This window comes from Hylobates moloch, unplaced genomic scaffold (assembly GCF_009828535.3).
Source record: "Hylobates moloch isolate HMO894 unplaced genomic scaffold, HMol_V3 SCAFFOLD_21, whole genome shotgun sequence".
NCBI classification, from domain to species: domain Eukaryota; kingdom Metazoa; phylum Chordata; class Mammalia; order Primates; family Hylobatidae; genus Hylobates; species Hylobates moloch.
The window spans coordinates 4,173,187-4,191,947 of NW_026652296.1; the positions used below are offsets into that span (position 1 = coordinate 4,173,187).

Genomic DNA, 18,761 nt, shown 5'->3' on the forward strand with positions numbered 1-18,761 from the left:
AATCCCAGCTACTCGGGAGGCTGAGGCAGGAGAATCACTTGAACTCACCATTGCAGTGAACCGAGATCGCACCACTGCACTCCGGTCTGGGCAACAAGAGCAAAAACTCCTCAAAAAATAAATTAATTAAATAAAATAAAATAAAATAATAAAATTGAAAATAACAATCCCGAGTGGAGTCCGCCAACTCCGACTGATAAATCCCTGAAAGGCAGAAACACATTCTTACTCTCTCTGGGCCACGTGTACCATTCCATGAGGAGCCAGACTTTCCAAACAAATGACCCTTGCCCTAGCCGAAAGTCCTCCCTCGACACCTACGCTCCTCAGTGCCCTAGTCCCTGCATGTCTCAGGAACTTAAAGCCAGGAGTTGAAATGTAAACCCTTACAACTCCAATGGCTGGCACCAACAGCGCCTCAGCCCCCGCCACAAGGCGCTCTCTCAGAGTTCCTGCCTGGTTCCCTTCCCCGCATCCCCGTTTGCTTGTCAGGGACTGAAGCAAGCCTTGAAGTGGGGTCTGAGCAGACCCAGAGGTCGTGCTCCTCTTCTGCCACTTCCAGACCATGTGTAGAAACATAGCTTGATTCGACAAATACCTACCGAGAATAGTTCACTTCTCCAAATGTTTCCTGGGCACCCATAACACACCGGGCTCCATTCTAGGCACCGCAGTGAAATGCCTCCACACTCAAGAGCATGGTCTAGTGTGGAGAGTGAGAGTTTGGTCTCCCAAGTTTGTAGGGGACAGGAGAATTCAGTGAGAAAATGCATGCAGGGAGCTTCGCACCGAGCCTGTACACGGTGAACCCCCAATCAAAGCAGGTGGAGTCACCACCATCACCACCAATATCCTCCTCCTCCTCCCCTGACATCCTCCCCTCCTCCTCCCCTGACGTCCTCCCCTCCTCCTCCCCTGACGTCCTCCCCTCCTCCTCCCCTGACGTCCTCCCCTCCTCCTCCCCTGGCATCCTCCCCTCCTCCAGGCAGGAAACGCATCTTCCCTTTCCCAGTGCCCGCGGTCACAGCTCAGGGCAGAAAACAGCTCCGTGTCCTCCATAATACCCGACATACTGTTGAGTCCCATGCATCAGGAAACCTGAGCAGGGACATTTTTGACATTTGATTGAGGTTATAATCGGCATTTCTGGGAGTCCATAATAATCCCATGAAGCAGCCAAGTTTACAGCTCCAATTCATGACCATCCGGCTTTCGTCTTTAATAAGCTCCTCCTGTGGGCCTGGGCTGCATACTGTGGCAGATTCAGAAGTGGTGTGTGTTGGCCGGGCGCCGTGGCTCACACCTGTAATCCCAGTGCTTTGGGAGGCTGAGGTGGGCAGATCACTTGAGCTCAGGAGTTCAAGACCAGCCTGGCCAACATGGTGAAATTCCGTCTCTACTAAAAATACAAAAATTAGCCAGGTGTAGTGGCAGGCACCTGCAGTCCCAGCTACTCGAGAGGCTGAGGCAGGAGAATCACTTGAACCTGGGTGGCAGAGGTTGCAGTGAGCTGAGATCGCGCCACTGCACTCCAGCCTGGGCAGCAGAGCAAGACTCGGTCTCAAAAAATAAATAAATGAATGAAAAACACGAAGTGGTGTGTGTTGTCCCCCAACAATCTGGTGATGCCACCCCCACCTTCTTACAATCTCGCCTTGGGGAGCCAAGTCCTCCACACAGGAGGCAATTAGCAAGTGCTGCTGTGGTTCAGTATGTCCGAGAAGGAAAGGGCAGGGTGGGCGGGCAAGTTTAGGGAGACTTCAGGGAGTAGGGGTAAGCTTAGGGGAGGTCCTCTCCATCCTCCTGCTATACAGCTTTACTAAGGCAGCAGCATGTGACCCCAAATCTGTTGTTGGGTCACATCTGTTTGTCAATTGCAGGGTTCTCAACCTTGGCTGCCTATTGAAACCCTACAGGAAGCTTTTTTTTTTTTTTTTGAGACGGAGTCTCGCTCTGTCGCCCAGGCTGGAGTGCAGTGGCGCGATCTCAGCTCACTGCAAGCTCCACCTCCTGGGTTCACGCCATTCTCCTGTCTCAGCCTCCCGAGAAGCTGGGACTACAGGCGCCCGCCACTGCGCCCGGCTGATTTTTTGTATTTTTAGTAGAGATGGGGTTTCACCGTGGTCTCGATCTCCTGACCTCGTGATCCACCTGCCTCGGCCTCCCAAAGTGCTGGGATTACAGGCATGAGCCACCGCGCCCGGCCCTAGAGGAAGCTTTTTAAACCCCACTGCCCTGGGCTGCACCCCAGATCCATTAATCAGAATCTGCAGGGGTGGGGCCCAGGTATCAGGGTTTCATAAATTTCTGCAGGTGATTCCACCATGCAGCCAAGTTTGAGAACCAGCCATCTAGTGGCATTCATGAATTTTTTTCTGAGATGGAGTCTAGCTCTGTCACCCAGGCTGGAGTGCAGTGGTGCCATCGCAGCTGACTGCAACCTCTGCATCCCAGGTTCAAGCAATTCTCCTGCCTCAACCTCCTGAGTGGCTGGGACTACAGGCACACTCCACCACACCCGGCTAATTTTTGTATTTTTAGTAGAGATGGGGTTTTACCATGTTGGCCAAGCTGGTGTCAAACTCCTGACCTCAGGTGATCCACCCGCCTCAGCCTCCCAAAGTGCTGGGACTACAGGCGTGAGCCACCACACCCGGCCCATGAATGTTTTTAAGTAGTATTCCAATGGCTATTTTAACTTTTATTCCAACAGTTCTATGTTTCTTTTAAGGTGAGTTAGCAAAAAAGTGTAAGTAGCACAGCTAAACTGGCACTTCATGGTCATTATTAATATGGACAGGGCAGCTACGCGTGAGCTTTAGTGTTCTTCCCAGTCACAGGTGGGACGTCCCTTCTGGTGTGAGTTGGATGTAGTTTAAATGCTGAAAGCCCAGCCTGAGAAACATAGCGAGACCTCGTCTCTACAAAAGATTTTTTTAAATTAGCCAGGTATGGTGGCACACTCCTGTGGTCCCAGCTAGTCTGGAGTCTGAGGCGGGAGAATCACTTGAGCTCCAGGAGGCGGAGGTTACAGTGAGCTGAGATCACGCCACTGCACTCCAGCCTGGGTGACAGAGCAAGACCCTGTCTCAAAAAAATTTTTAATTTCAAAAGATTCACACCCTAGCTGCAAAAGACATCTTTCTGTCCTACTGGCTTGAACGCGGCTTACAGAAGAAAGGCTTTCTGAGAACCATCCCCTCCTACCAAAGGGTCCAGTGCTCCCCGAGTGGAGGGAGCACAGGCTTTTGCCTGACCCAGCCCTCATGAAACGCCCAGCTCTGCTGCTTACCGGCCAGTGCACCTGGTGATGGCTATGATCCGCTGGCCTCTGTCTTCCTCCCCAAGCAATGGAGAAGCTGGCGGGGTTACTAGGAAGCCCTCCCACAGAGCACACAGAAAGGGAAGGCAAACGCCTCCCCTTGTCCATGGTTAACGGTGTCTGTCCTGCACCTGCGCCTCCCAGCGGCCTCGTTCTCAGAAGGCTGACCTGTGGCCCCAGATGTCTGCGATGGGAGGGAGACCTTGTGCAAAAGGAAGGCATGTTTGCAAAACCTGGGACGTGCAGAGTTCCCCGATGCCTTGGAGGGAGCAGGTCTGGGTGGGACTTGGCTCTGCCCTCAGGCAGGCACCTCAGACTGACCAGATGCCCGGCTCCCGGTGCACCCTGGCAGGAGGCACAGGCTGCCTGGGTCCCTTTTCTGGCGAGGTTAGCATGGCTCACATGCTCACGGCATTGGCCAGGCTTCTCCACTGTAAAGTTCCTATGCTTCCCTCGCGGGAAGGCACTTTGAGACCATGTAAGTATCCCGTTGCTCTCCAACTTCACACCCACTCTATTAGTTTCTTATTTCGATTTATTTATTTTTAGTTTTTTATTTTTTGAGCAGCAGGGTCTCATTATGTTGCCCAGGCTGCTCTCAAACTCCTGGACTCATGTGATCCACCTGCCTCAGCCTTCCAAAGTGTTGGGATTACAGGCATGAGCCACCACTCCTGGCCGCATCCACTCTATTTGTTTCCTTTGGCTGCCCTAACAAATCCCCACAAGCTGGGTGTCTTAAAACAACAGAAATGTATTCTCGCACAGCTCTGGCAGTCAGAGTCTAAAAGCAAGGTTTCAGCAGAGCTGTGCTCCCTCCAAAGGCTCGAGGGGAGAATCAGCTCCTTGCCTCTTCCAGCGCCCCGTGGCCCCAGGTGTTTGTGGTTTGTGGCTGCATCGCGCCGTCTTTGCCTCTGTGGTCCCATGGCACTCCTCGTCAAGTGTCTGTCTCTTCTATCTTTTACAAAAACACATGTCAGCCGGGCATGGTGGATCCCAGCAATTTGGGAGGCCAAGTCGGGAGGATCACTTGAGCCAAAGAGTTTGAGACCAGTCTGGTCAATATAACAAGACCCATCTCTACAAAAAAAAATGTTTTAAATTAGACAAGCATGATGGTATGTGTCGCCGGTCAGAGCTACTTGGGAGGCTGAGGCAAGGGGATCACTGGAGCTCAGGAGTTCAAGGCTGGCAGCTGCTGTGAGCTATGATCACACCACTGCACTCCAGGCTGGGTGACAGAGTGAGACACTATCTCTAAAAAATAAAAATAATATGTGTCAGACCAAGTGTAGTGGCTCACACTTGTAATACCAGCACTTTGAGAAACCAAGGTGGGCAGATGGCTTGAGCTCAGGTGTTCAAGACCAGCCAGGGCAACATGGCAAAACCCCGTCTCTACCAAAAATATAAAAAAATTAGCCAGGCATGGTGGTGTGTGCCTATAGTCCCACCTACTCTGGAGGCTGCGGTGGGAGGATTGCCTGAGCCCAGCAGGTGGAGGCTGCAGCAAGCTGAGATTTCACCACTGTACTCCAGCCTGGGCAACAGAGCAAGACCCCATATCAAAAAAAAAAGAAAAAAGAAAAAGAAAATGAAAAAAAAAATAGGTGTCATTGGATTTAGGGCCACCAGTTATGCAGGATGACCTTATCTCAAGATTACCAACTTAAACACATTTACAAAAATTGTTTTTCCAAATAAGGCTACTTTCACAAGGGCCTTATTAGGTCGTGGACATTTCTTTCCATTCAACCCCTGAGGCCCACTCATTGTGGCATTCTTTGATGATTCTAGCCTGAACTCATCATTATGATGAATTGCCAAGTGCCAAAGATTGCTTTCTAATTCCATCTCACCTTCCCAGCTGCTTATTAGCATCCTACTGTCCCTTCTCCACATTTTGAAATTGATTTACACCAGTGGACTTCCTACTTCTTTTTTTTTTTTATTTTTTGGGCTGGGGGGTCTCATTATGTTGCCCCTCCTGGGCTCAGTGATCTTCCTGCCTCGGCCTCCTGAAGTGCTATAGGCAAGAGCTCCACGCCCGGCCCTTCTTCTTTCTTTTCTTTTCTTTCTTTCTTTCTTTCTCTCTCTTTCTTTCCTTTCTTTCTTTTTTTTTTTTTTTAAGACTGGATTTCGGCTGCGCACAGTGGCTCACACCTGTAATCCCAGCACTTTGGGAGACCAAAGCGGGCGGATCACTTGAGGTCAGGAATTCAAGACCAGCCTGGCCAACATGGCAAAACCCCATCTCTCCTAAAAATACAAAACATTAGCCAGGCATGGGGGTGCACACCTGTAGTCCCAGCTACTTGGGAAGCTGAGGGATGAGAATCATTTGAACCTGGGTGGGGGCGGAAGTTGCAGTGAGCTGAGATCGCACCACTGCACTCCAGCCTGGGTAACAGAGCAAGACTCAGTCTCAAAAAAAAAAAAAAAAGAGGCCCCCCACACACACGCACAAAAAGAGACTGGATCTTGCCTGTCACTCAGGCTGGAGTGCAGTGGCAGGATCATAGCTCACTGCAACCTCAAACTCCTAGGCTCCAGTAATCCTCCCTCCTCAGCCTCCCACAGAGCAGCAATCACAGATGTGCACCACCGCATCAGGCTTCCCGTTTTGTTTTTCTAAGTCATTCATTTTTGTTGTATTTTATAAAAGTCTTGGTGAGTGACAGACTGAAAATAAACAGAACTGAGCCCCCACCCCGATAGATGGCCAAGTGCTGGTCATGGATACTTGTGGGGTGGGGGCGCAGTCATCCTCAGGGTCCCCCATATTTAGTTCCTGAAACCTGCATGTCTGAATTTCAACTCTAGGTAGATGGAGTTTATTGAGTGCCTACTGTGTACCTGCGAATTACCACCTCCATCCCGGCCCCGTCCACTCCTCACTGATTCATCAAACGGGCTCCTACCTGGTCTCCACCCACCCTCTGCCTGAGAGCAGCGATCTGAAAACAAAACCCCAAAACTCTCCAGTAGCTTCCCAGTGCTCTCGGAACTAAGTCCAAACCCCACACCTCAGCCCGAAAGGTGCTGCCTGACCAAGGCCTGCCCGTTGTCCAGCCTCATGCCCACCATTGGCTCTTTGTGCTGCCAGCCCAGTCGCCCAGGCCTTCCGTCTGCTTCTGATACGGGCCAGGCCTTGTTCCCATCATACCTTTGCATATGCTGTTCCCTCTGCCAAGAATGCTTTTCCAACACCCTTCCCATGGCGGGTCTGTGTCATCCTTCAAGTGTCCGCTCTAATGATGCCTCTTCTATCGCTTCTCGGCCTTTTGGCTAAGATCAAGTGTAGTATCTAATGATGCCTCTTCCAGGCAGCCCAGACAGCCTGGTCTACAGTACCCATCCCCCACCAGCATTCTCTCTATTTCCTTCCCAGAGCTGTTTGGGAATTGTAAATCTCCGGGCAGGGCGAGAACTCAGATAAAATTTTCATTTCTTATGCAAATATGTCTGCCCTTCCCTGATGGCCCAAGGATTCTCCAGCTTTTCCTAGTAGAGACTGAAGGATGGGACCACTGAGTTCCAGCCTGGGATGCACAGTTCATCCGCGGCAGGGAGGCTTGGTAGTCAGTATTCCAATGGAAGTGACGTGAGGAGGGGCTGGCTGGGATCCCAGCTCCCACTCACCATTTGATGATCCCATCTGGGAAAGGAGAGCACGATGGTGCCTTCCTTGGAGAGGAGTCACTGCAAGGATTCATGGTAGTAGGGCCAAAGGGCAAAGGGCATCAGTGTCATAATGCTCCACCACTAGTGGCCACCATCATCACTGGACAGTCACCTCCGGGGCAGGGACCAGGTCTATTCTGTTCATCACCATGTGCTATAAATGAGCCAGCACATAGTAAAGGATCAATAAATACCTTACACATGAAGCGCTAGTAAGGTGGAGGACGCAGAAACTTACTAAAAGGTGATTTCAAACCTCCAGGATCAGTCAGGATGCCCATGCGTGCTTTGCCGTGAGCAGAGCAAGGGCAAAGCCTTGTCACGGGGCACACTGGAAAGCGGGAGGGAGGGGCTGATGTGGGCAAAAAACATTTCACCTGGCCAGCCACAGTGGTTCACGCCTGTAATCCCAGCAATTTGGGAGGCTGAGGCAGGTGGATCACTTGAGAGCAGGAGTTCAAGACCAGCCTGGCCAACATGGTGAAACTCCGTCTCTACTAAAAATACAAAAATTAGCTGGACATGGTGGCAGCGCCTGTAATCCCAGCTACTTGGGAGGCCGAGGGAGGAGAATCGCTTGAACCTGGGAGGCAGAGGTTGCAGCGAGCCAAGGTCGCACCATTGCACTCCAGCCTGGGCAACAAGAGTGAAACTCCATCTTCAAAAAAAAAGAGAGACGCAGTCTTTCCATGTTGCCCAGGCTGGTCTTGAACTCCTGGGCTCAAGTGATCCTCCCGCCTAGGCCTCCCGAAATGCTGAGATTATAGGCTTGAGCCATTGTGCCCAGCCCTGACTTTTAATCTTTTTGTTTTTTTAAGAAACAACTTTATTAGCCAGGCGTGGTGGTACACACCCATAATCCAGCACTTTGGGAGGCCAAGGCAGGTGGATCGCTTGAGCTCAGGAGCTTCAGATCAGCCCGGGCAACATGGCAAAACCTCATCTCTACAAAAAATTAGCCGCTACAAAAATCAGCCGGGGCTGGTGGCAGGTGCCTGGAATCCCAGCTACTCGGGAGGCTGAGGCAAAGAATCACTTGAACCTGGGTGGCGGAGGCCGCAGTGAGCTGAGATTGTGCCACTGCACTCCAGCCTGGGTGACAGAATGAGACTCTGCCTCAAAAAAATAAAAATAAAAAAATTAGCCGGGCATGGTGGCACGCTCCTGTGGTCCCAGCTACTCTGGAGGCTGAGGCAGGCTTAAGCCTGGAAGGTGGAGGTTGCAGTGAGCTGAGATTGCACCACTGCACTCCAGCCTGGATGACAGAGGATTACACAGTGCGACCCCATCTCAAAAATAAAAAAAAATAAATAAACTTTTTTGATGTATAATTTACACATCACAAAATTCACCCATTGTTAGTGCACAATTCTGTGACTTTTAATATTTTTTGCATATGCATAATCATTATCGTAATCCCATTTTTAAATATTTGTATCACCCCTGGCAGGGCGTGGTGGCTCACGCCTGTAATCCCAGCACTTTGAGAACCCGAGGCAGGTCAGGACTTCGAGACTAGCCTGGCCAACATGGTGAAACCCCGTCTCTACTAAAAATACAAAAATTAGCCAGGTGTGGTGGCGGGCGCCTGTAGTCCCAGCTCCTTGGGAGGCTGAGGCAGAAGAATTGCTTGAACCCGGGAGGCGGAAGTTGCAGTGAGCAGAGATCATGCCAATGCACTCCAGCCTGGACGACAGAGCAAGATTCCATCTCAAAAAAAAAAAAAAATTCCATCATCCAAAAAGTTTTTCCGAGTGCTGTAGTTTTAAAGCCATTCCCTTTACATTCTGATACCCGAGAGTAAACCTTGAAATCCTCCAAGGCGAAAATGTTCTCCTGAGAGACCCAAGTTAGCTCCTATTTCCATCCTTGGGAGAAAGCTCTTTGGGTAGGGTGCTATTTAATTGGCATAATGGGTACTACTTAATTTGCATACTGTGCCCCCTTGCCCCGTGAGATAAATAGAGGGATAGCAGTGGATGGCTGGGAGCCCCCAAAGAGACAGTGCCTGGTGATCTGGCAGAGACTATTTTATCATCACCAAGTAAATAATGGAGAACAATTTTGAGACTCCAAAGAGATCCCACCTAAGACGGGGGGTCATCATTCATTGAAAAAATAACATAAACCTGGTTTGGGGGATCTTTTTTCTGATCTCTGATGTGTCAACTAAAGCTAGTTTTTCTCAGCCCGTCAGGGTCTGGTCTCTTGAGATGTTGAATGCAATTGTGGGAAGGAGGAGGAATTGAGCGATGCCTCAAACACATTTGAGTAACACTTGGATAAGCCAAACTGTCTTGAGTGCGGAATTTCTCAGAGCCCTCCATGTGCTGGGAAAGACTAGGAACCCCCAAAAGGGAGCTGCTGGACCAGGCAAGTCATTTTTCAGGGAAGATAGAATTGGTACCCACAGAACACCTCTCATGTCTTAGGCCTCTGGAACACAGTTACATGAGAAATAGTAGCAAAGACTCCACATGTACAATGCCTGTTTCAAATGCTGAGCTTGGGGCTTTGTGCTGGTTATGTCTTTAGATGACATAGCAGCCCTAGTTTTTTTGTTTGTTTGTTTTTTGAGACAGAGTTTCGCCCTTGTCACCCAGGCTGGAGTGCAGTGGCGCGATCTCAGCTCACTGCAACCTCTGCCTCCTGGGTTCAAGCGATTCTTCCGCCTCAGTCTCCCAAGTAGCTGGGATTACATGCATGCACCACCACGCCTGGTCAATTTTGTATTTTTATTTTTATTTATTTATTTATTGAGACGGAGTCTCACTCTTTCACCCAGGCTGGAGTACAGTGGTGCAATCCTGGCTCACTGCAACCTCCATCTCCCAGGTTCAAGCGATTCTCCTGCCTCAGCCTCCCAAGTAGCTAGGATTATAGGCATGCGCCACCACGCCTGGCCAATTTTGTATTTTTATTTTTCTTTGTATTTATTTATTTGTTGAGATGGAGTCACTCTTTCACCCAGGCTGGAGTGCAGTGGTGCAATCTTGGCTCACTGCAACCTCCGTCTCCCAGGTTCAAGCGATTCTCCTGCCTTAGCCTCCCGAGTGGCTGGGATTACAGGCATGTGCCACCACACCCGGCTAATTTTTGCACTTTTAGTAGAGACAGGTTTTTGCCATGTTGGCCAGGCTGGTCTCGAACTCCTGACCTCAGGTGATCCACCCTCCTCAGCTTCCCAAAGTGGTGGGATTACAGGCGTGAGCCACCGCGCCCGGCCGCAGCCCTGTTTCATAGAAGATGATGGTCTGAAACTGGAACACCGTGGCCACTACACTAAACCATCTCCTTCATGAGGCCATTCCTCTCAGGAGCAGGCACACCGCAAGAGCTCAAAAATTAGCAAGCACTGGCCAGATGCAGTGGCTTACACCTGTAATCCCAGCACTTTGGAAGGCAGAGGCAGGAAGATTGCTTGAACCCAGGAGTCTGAGACCAGCCTGGACCACACAGTGAGACTCCATCTCAAAATATGTAAAAAAAATAAATTTAATTTAAAAAAGTAAAAGAGACAAAGTGAAAGGTCAGCCTCCCTGTCATCCACGACCCTCTGCCCCCAGTCTCAGTCCCACAGTCCCTACCCCAGAGGTAACCTCTTAGTGGGTGATTGTCTAGCCTCCTTAAAGATATTCTAAGTAGAAACAGGCATGTTACCTGCAGTATTTTTTTTTTTGAGACTGAGTCTCACTCTGTCACCCAGGCTGGAGTGCAGGGCGCGATCTCAGCTCACTGCAACCTCCGCCTCCCGGGTTCAAGCATTTCTCCGCCTTAACCTCCCGAGTAGCTGGGATTACAGGTGTGCGCCAGCATGCCGGGCTAATCTTTTGTATTTTTTTTTATTTTTTAGTAGAGATGGGGTTTCACCGTGTTAGCCAGGACGGTCTCAATCTCCTGACCTTGTGATCCGCCCGCCTCAGCCTCCCAAAGTGCTGGGATTACAGGCAGGCTTGAGCCACCGCGCCCAGCCTACCTGCAGTACTTTTGTCAAAAATAAAGACATTGGCCAGGCACGGTGGCTCACTCCTGTAATCCCAGCACTTTGGAAGGCGGAGGTGGGAGGATTGCTTTTTGCTCAGGAGTTCAAGACCAGCCTGGCCAACACGGTGAAACCCCGTCTCTACTAAAAATACAGCCGGGCGTGGTGGTGCATGCCTGTAATCCCAGGAACTCAGGAGGCTGAGGCACAAGAATTGCTTGAACCCAGGAGGCGGAGGTTGCCGTGAGCCGAGATTGCACCACTGCACTCCAGCCTGGGTGACAGAGCGAGACTCTGTCTTGAAAAAAAATAATAAATAAACATGTTAAAAAGTAAAACAATTAAAATGATATTGTGACACCTTAAATCATTCTGTCATTGGCTAGAATTAGTTAGCATCAACAAATAGAGAAAACAATAATTAAAAAGAAAGAGTTGAGAAAATCTGCCTTCTTGAAGATTTTCTTAAATGGTTGGTGCCTTCCACCACTGAATTTTTTTCTGTCTTGTGGGAGAAGACTACTCATGGATATTAGCAGTAGAATAGTGTCTTCTGCTTGCAGAAAATTAGTATTCCTGGGCCAAAGAAGAAAAGAAACAGGAGAGAATGAGGCCCCCCATGGCTTAGAGTGCAGTGGGTGCTGTGGGGGAGGGGCGGTTCCCTCCAAGTGGGCTGAGGACAAGAGCAGGGATGGGAGGGGGCTGTGGGCCAGGGGCTGTCACACCTGTATAAGGACACCCTTCACCTCACAAGGCCCCTCCCTTTCTCCTTCTTTCTCCCAGCTGGAAAAGTAAAGGGAAGAAATACAGCAAGTTTACCCGAATCTACTGCAACATTGATTGGATGGAAATCAAGCTGAAAAACACGATGGAAAATTGCCTCGGGTGAGAAACCACAGCACTAAATCCAAACTTAAAAAATAATTGTGGCCGGCGGTGGCTCACACCTGTAATCCCAGCACTTTGGGAGGCTAAGGCACACGTATTACCTGAGGTCAGGAGTTTGAGACCAGCTTGGCTAACATGGTGAAACCCCGTCTCTACTAAAAATACAAAAATTAGCCGGGTGTGGTGGTGGACGCCTGTAGTCCCAGATACTCAGGAGGCTGAGATAGGAGAATCGCTTGAACCCAGGAAGTGTAGGTTGCAGTGAGTGGAGATCATGCCACTGCACTCCAGCCTGAGCAACAGAGTGAGACTCCATCTCAAAAAAAAAAAAAAAAGAAGAAGAAAAAGAAAAAAGCCAGGCCAGTGGCTCACGCCTGTAATCCCAGCACTTTGGGAGGCTAAGGCGGGTGGATCACTTGAGGTTAGGAGTTGGAGACCAGCCTAGCCAACATGGTGAAACACCGTCTCTACTAAAAATACAAAAAATTAGCCAGGCATGGTGGTGCTCACCTATAATCCCAGTTACTTGGGAGGCTGAGGCAGGAACCCCGAAGGCGGAGGTTGCAGCAAGCCGAAATCGTGCCACTGCACTCCACCCCGGGCGACAGAGTGAGACTCTGTCTCAAAAAAAAACTTAGCTGGGCGTGGTGGTGCACACCTGTAGTCCCAGCTACTGGGGAGGCTGTGCCAAGAGAATCACTTGAACTCGGGAGGTGGAGGTTGCAGTAAGCCGAGATTGCACCACTGCACTCCAGCCTGGGTGACAGAGTGAGACCCTGTCTCAAAAAAAAAAAAAAAAAAAGTCTCCAGATTTTTTTCTGTGTTTGTGACAGCATTTCTCAACCTCTGGACTGACATTCGAGGTTGGATAATTCTTTGTTGTGGGGAGATGTCCTGTGCATGGGTGGACGGGTAGCATCTCCCTATTACATAATAGTTGCAGCCCCCAAGCCCCACCCCCCACCAAAGTTATGACATTGCCAAATGTCATCTAGGGGGAAATTCCACCCTCTCTCAGAGCCCTCGTGCTCAAAGGTTGACTTCCTCCTGGTTCATGAAATAGGAACCATTGGGTCAAGCTGTGGGTAAACTGCCCCCATCCCCTGACCCCCACCCTTCTCCCAAGGGGAGATGGAAGAGAAAGAGGTGAATTGGTGGGAAGAGGACTGGGGCCTGTGAACAGAGTAATGACACGGTTCCTTGCTGCCATTATCGCCATCTTCATTTTGGAAGAAATCCATCGGCCCCACCATATCCTCCTCCAAGGCATTTGACCCAGGAGGCTGGCCAGCCATTCTGACTGAAGGAACATACATCGGCGGCTCTCCCTCTGTCATCACCAAGACCCAGGAGAACTGCCGAGTGCCAGAAGCTGCTATAAATAGTTTACAACCGCTTGAAAAGTGCTAGAGGTGTCTCCCGTCCACCTGGCAGCAAGTTCCATCAGGTCCGTCAGCAAAACATGCTGGCACCCGGCTCCTCTCTGCCACTCCGGCCTGTCCCCCCACCTCCTTGGATCACTACCGGAGCCTCGTAACTGGCCTCCCTGACTCCACACTAACCTATTTCTCCCACAGAAGAGGGAATTGTCTGTTTAAAAGCCAAGTTAGGTTTTATTTTTTCCTTGCTTAAAACCAAACGTCAACTGGAATAAAATCCTAGCCTCATGCGCTGACTCTGAGCACAGCGTGTCTCCTGGGCTTCCCCACCTCTCACGCCTTGCCATCACTCTGGCCTTGTCTCTATCCCCGGGTATCTTTCCTCCTGGGCCACTTATGGCTGGCTCACTCCCATTATTCAGGGCTTAAAAAAAAATGCCCCCTCTTTTGAGAAGCCTTCCCTGACCACTCTTTGCTAAGGGACTCCCTGCCGTCGCTTTCACCACCACCTCCCTATCGCAAAACCTCATTTTATTTGCACTGTGGTACTTAGCATGCCAGAAACTTCCCTCCTGCCTGATGTCTTCGGCTTCCCCGACTAGGAGGAAGGTCTGGGGAGCTTCTTGGAGGCTTGTCTGCTCTTCCACTGACCAGCCTAGAAGCCTGGATGCCCTAAAACAAGCCCTTGCCAGGTGATTATTAATGAAATGACTTAATGAAGGCTTAGAAGGTAAGTCCCAGATTTGAAACCTTAGCACCTACAGGATCCTTCAATTGGGCATCAATTTGGTCTTGTAAAAGACTCTGTAAGTTCTAAGAGTTTTCTGTAAAATAATGGCCTCCAACCATGTCATTACAGGGCTGAGGGAAGGAGAGGGAACTCGCAGTCTGGAGCTGATCCCAGTGCATCAGAGTAAGCCGCAGCTACCGGTAGAGAGGATGCTGGTGAGGTCCCCTAACTCAGGACAGACGCTGGCAGGGGTGGGCAGGGCCTTGGCACTAAATAAGAGCAAGGCCAGCTCTCAGCCCAACTGCCAGTTTCCTGAGCCATTTAAGGCACAAAAATTCTCCTGACACCTTGCAAATCCTTCTGGTAAGAGACAGGTTAATAATACTAGCAGCTACTATGTGCAGAGCACCCACCAGCAGCCGGCCAGATGCTGCATGCTCTGTAGCCACCACCATCTCATCTGTCTTCCCAACATCCTCACAGGGGGATGACTAAGATCCTCAGTTTAGACATGAGGCAGTTGGCTCAGAAAAGTGGAGAAACTTGCCTAAGGCTACACAGCCAGGAAGTGACTGAGTCCCACCTCAACCGGCCAGCCCAGCTGCCTGGAGAGGCAGATGAGCTCTCAACCTCATCCCTCAAACTCAGCCGTGTCTGACTTGGGAATGTTCAAGATCCTAAGTCCCTTTGCAGCTCTAAGCTTTTGCATTTGCACCTAAAATGGGACTAACATTTCCTATGATGCTCAAATTTCATTTATTCTTGCAATTGTTTTATTAATTACTTAGCAACCGCTCTGTGCCAAGTAGTACTCCAGGCCAGGGGCCAGAAAACTTGATCTGCCACCTGTCTGTGGATGAGACTGTGTGAGTTATTTTCACAGCATGCTCTATAGAGATTCAAATATCCCCCTGTCCCCACCAACAATGTTTTTAACCTGTGATCTCACCATGGGGCAGGTTTTTTATTGTCTCATTAACCAATAGTAACTTAGGCCAGGGGTTAGCAAACCTTATTTGGCCCATCACCTGTTTTTTGCACAGCTCACAAGCTGAGAATGGTTTTTACTCTTATTTTTTCCTTTTTTTTAAAAGTCAGAGTCTCACTTTGTCGCTCAGGCTGGAGTGCAGTGGCATGATCATAGTTTATTCCAGCCTCACACTCCTCAGCTCAAGTGATCCTTCCTCCTCAGCCTCCAAAGTACCTGAGACTACAGGCATGCACCGCTATACCCAGCGTATTTTGTTTATTTTTTGTAGACGAGGTCTTACTATGTTGCCCAGGCTGGTCTTGACCACCTGGGCTCAAGTGATCATCCTACCTTGGCCTCCCAAAGTGCTGGGATTTAAAGGCGTGATACATTTTTTAATGGTTGAAAAAACATTGAAAGAATATTTCATGACGTGAAAATTATGTGAAATTTACATTCTTAGCATCTATGGATAAAGTTTTACTAGATACGGCCATGCCCATTTTTTTGCACATGGTCTAAGGTTGCACTAGACCACCTGGCCTCTAAAAGCTGCAAATACATATACAATTTTTTTTTTTTTTTTGAGACAGACTCTCACTCTGTCACCCAGGCTGGAGTGCAATGGTGTGATCTCAGCTCACTGCAACCTCCACCTCCTGGATTCAAGAAATTCTCCTGCCTCAGCCCCCCGAGTAGCTGGGGTTACAGGTGCCTGCCACCACACCTGGCTAATTTTTATATTTTTAGTAGAGACAGGGTTTCACCATGTTGGCCAGGCTGGTCTCAAACTCCTTACCTCCAGTGATCTGCCTGCCTTGGCCTCCGAAAGTGTTGGGATGACAGGCATGAGACACTGTCCCCAGCTACATATGTATATTTTTGAGACAGGTTCATGCTTTGTCACCCAGGCTAAAGTTCAGTGGTGTGATCACAGTTCACTGTAACCTCCTCTTTCCAGTCCTTCCACTTCAGCCTCCAAAGTAGCTAGGACTACAGGCATGTACCACCACACTCAACTAATTTTTTTTTTTGGAGAGATGGGGTCTCATCATGTTGCCTAAGCTGGTCTTAAACTCCTGGGCTCAAGCATTCCTTCTGCCTCAGCCTCCCAAAATGCTGGGATTACAGGCCTGAGCCACCACGCCCGGCCCAAGGCCTCAAATATTTACCATCTGGCCCTTTACAAGAATAGCTTGCCACCCTTGGTTCTGGATCTTGTTGACATGCTGGTGACATAGGGCACCCCACATGGAGCGTACACTCTAGTCCAGGAACAGCCCATGCAAACATCAAAAGCTGAGGCAGACCATTCCAGATCCTGGTCTCTGCAGTGAAGATAGGAGAGAGTGACTTGGGAGCTGCTGTAGTCCGCAGGGTCTCTGAGGGGCTGTGTTCCACCTCAGAGCTGCATGAGGAGTTAGGCACAGGGGCTTCCGGAAAGAATCTTTGAGGCAGGGGGACAGCAGATGCAAGATTCTGAGACAGGACCAAGCATGATTCCACAATCGGCAGCAAGATGCAAGGCTGGCGTGGAATGGACAGGGGACCACTTGTAAGTAGGCCAGGTAAGGAGACTGGAACTTTCTTCTGAGCAGAATGAGACATGATTGCATGGTGTTAGGCAGTGGCATGACAAATCCTGGCTCCATTTCAACAGGATCCCTCAGGCTGCCTGATGGGAAAGGCCACATACATTCAGGGGATATGGCCAGACAGGAGATGCCAGCGACGTAGAGGAAGACGATGGGTGTGTGTGGGGAGGAGACAGCTGCACTCAGTGTGATCTGGATGTGGGGCCAGCAGCAATGGCTGATGCCTCCAATCTGGGCTCTCAAGAGGTCCAAATGAGGGAGCCACAGACTGATGACAACTGAAAGCCACACACAGAGGCCACCTGACACTCTAGTTTGCTGGGTCCTTTCACCTTCTCCATCTCACTCTCATGAGCCCCCCAAGGACAAGCAGGTGGTCCTCACAGACCCAACTGATAGAAAATGCCAGACCTGCCTAAGTTTCCAAGGGCGCCAAGGGTGATGCAGACTGTGACCCACCTCTCCATCAACCAAGGAGCAATTCTTATCATTGTTCTGCCTAAAACAAATCCTTTTGCTTTTATTTGATTCCTTTTGTTTTCTTCCTCAGCTACCACACCATCTCCCCTTTCTGCCCTCTTATTATTTGATCCCCTCAATAACTTTGCAAGGGGCCAGGTGTGGTGGCTCACGCCTGTAATGCCAGCACTTTGGGAGGCCGAGGCAGGTGGATCACCTGAGGTCAGGAGTTTGAGACCAGCCTGACCAACATGGCGAAATCCCCTTCTCCACTAAAAATATAAAAATTAGCTGGGCTTGGTGGCGGGTGCCTCTAGTCCCAGCTACTCAGGAGGCTGAGGCAGGAGAATCACTTGAACCCGGAAGACAGAGATTGCAGTGTGCTGAGATCGCACCACTGAACTTCCGAGATGACGCCACTACACCCTAGCCTGGGTGACACAGAGAGACTCTGTCTCAAAACAAACAAACAAAAAACTTTGCAAGGTAGGTAGGTGCCATGTTATCTATAAACTCAGAAAAAAAAAAATAAGCAGAGATAAATGTGCAGCAGTGAGAGGTGCATACTCGCTCAGTCATGAAGCTGTCAAGTGACAGAGCCAAGACTTAACCCCAGGCCGGGTTCTTTGATGCCAAAGTAAAAGTTGATTCTCATCGACCTCAACCTGGCAAGGGGTGAGAAGAGAAGGAACAAGAAAAAGGGAGAGGCTGGTTCCCAGGATCCAGAACCACATCAGAATCCCCAGGGCAACAAGATGAATTTCAGACCGTGGGGAAAGAAAGATGGTAACCCAGCTATTCTTTTTCTATTTCCCCATCCACAACCCAAGCTCCCTGGGTGGAAAAAAGGCGGGAGATAAAAATGCCAACCACAGAACACTTGACTCAGACATTCCACTCTGAGGTATTTCCCCAGAACAGAGGAAAGAACGCTGGGTGTGGTGGCTTACTCCTGTAATCCCAGTGCTTTGGGAGGCTGAGTCAGAAGGATCACTTGAGACCAGGAGTTCAAGACCAGCCTGGGCAACATAGTGAGACCCTGTCTCTATAAAAATAAAAATAAAAAATTAGCCAGGCATGGTGGTGCGCACCTGTACTCCCAGCTACTCGGGAGCTGAGGTGGGAGGATTGCTTGAGCCCAGGAGGGAAAGGCTGCAATGAGCCATGATCACATCACTGGATTCCAAGCTTGGGTGGCAGAGGGAGACTCTGTCTCAAAAAGGAAAAAAAAATTAAAAAGCCAGGCGTGGTGGCTCACACCTGTAATCCCAGCACTGTGGGAGGCTAAGGCAGGCGGATCACTTGAGGTCAGGAGTTTCAGGCCAGCCTGGTCAACCTGGTGAAACCCCATCTCTAAGAAAAATATAAAAATTAGCCAGGCGTGGTGGCAGGAACCTGTAATCCCAGCTACTCAGGAGGTTGAGGCAGGAGAATCACTTGGACCTAGGAGGTGGAGGTTGCAGTGAGCCAAGATTGCACCACTGCACTCCAGCCTGGGCAACAGAGCGAGACTCCTCAAAAAAAAAGAAAAAAAAAAGGCCAGGCGCGGTGGCTCACGACTGTAATCCCAGCACTTTGGGAGGCCGAGGCGGGGGGATCACGAGGTCGGGAGATCGAAACCATCCTGGCTAACACGGTGAAACCCTGTCTCTACTAAAAAAAAAAATGCAAAAAATTAGCCGGGCATGGTGGCGGGCACCTGTAGTCCCAGCTACTCAGGAGGCTGAGGCCGGAGAATGGCATGAACCCAGG

At 49.9% G+C, this 18,761-nt stretch overlaps 1 pseudogene; it reads left to right on the forward strand.

The window, feature by feature from the left end:
- Positions 1-6,590: 6,590 nt before the first annotated feature.
- On the forward strand, positions 6,591-6,681 carry LOC116461581 (U2 spliceosomal RNA; annotated as a pseudogene).
- The last annotated feature ends 12,080 nt before the right edge of the window (positions 6,682-18,761 follow it).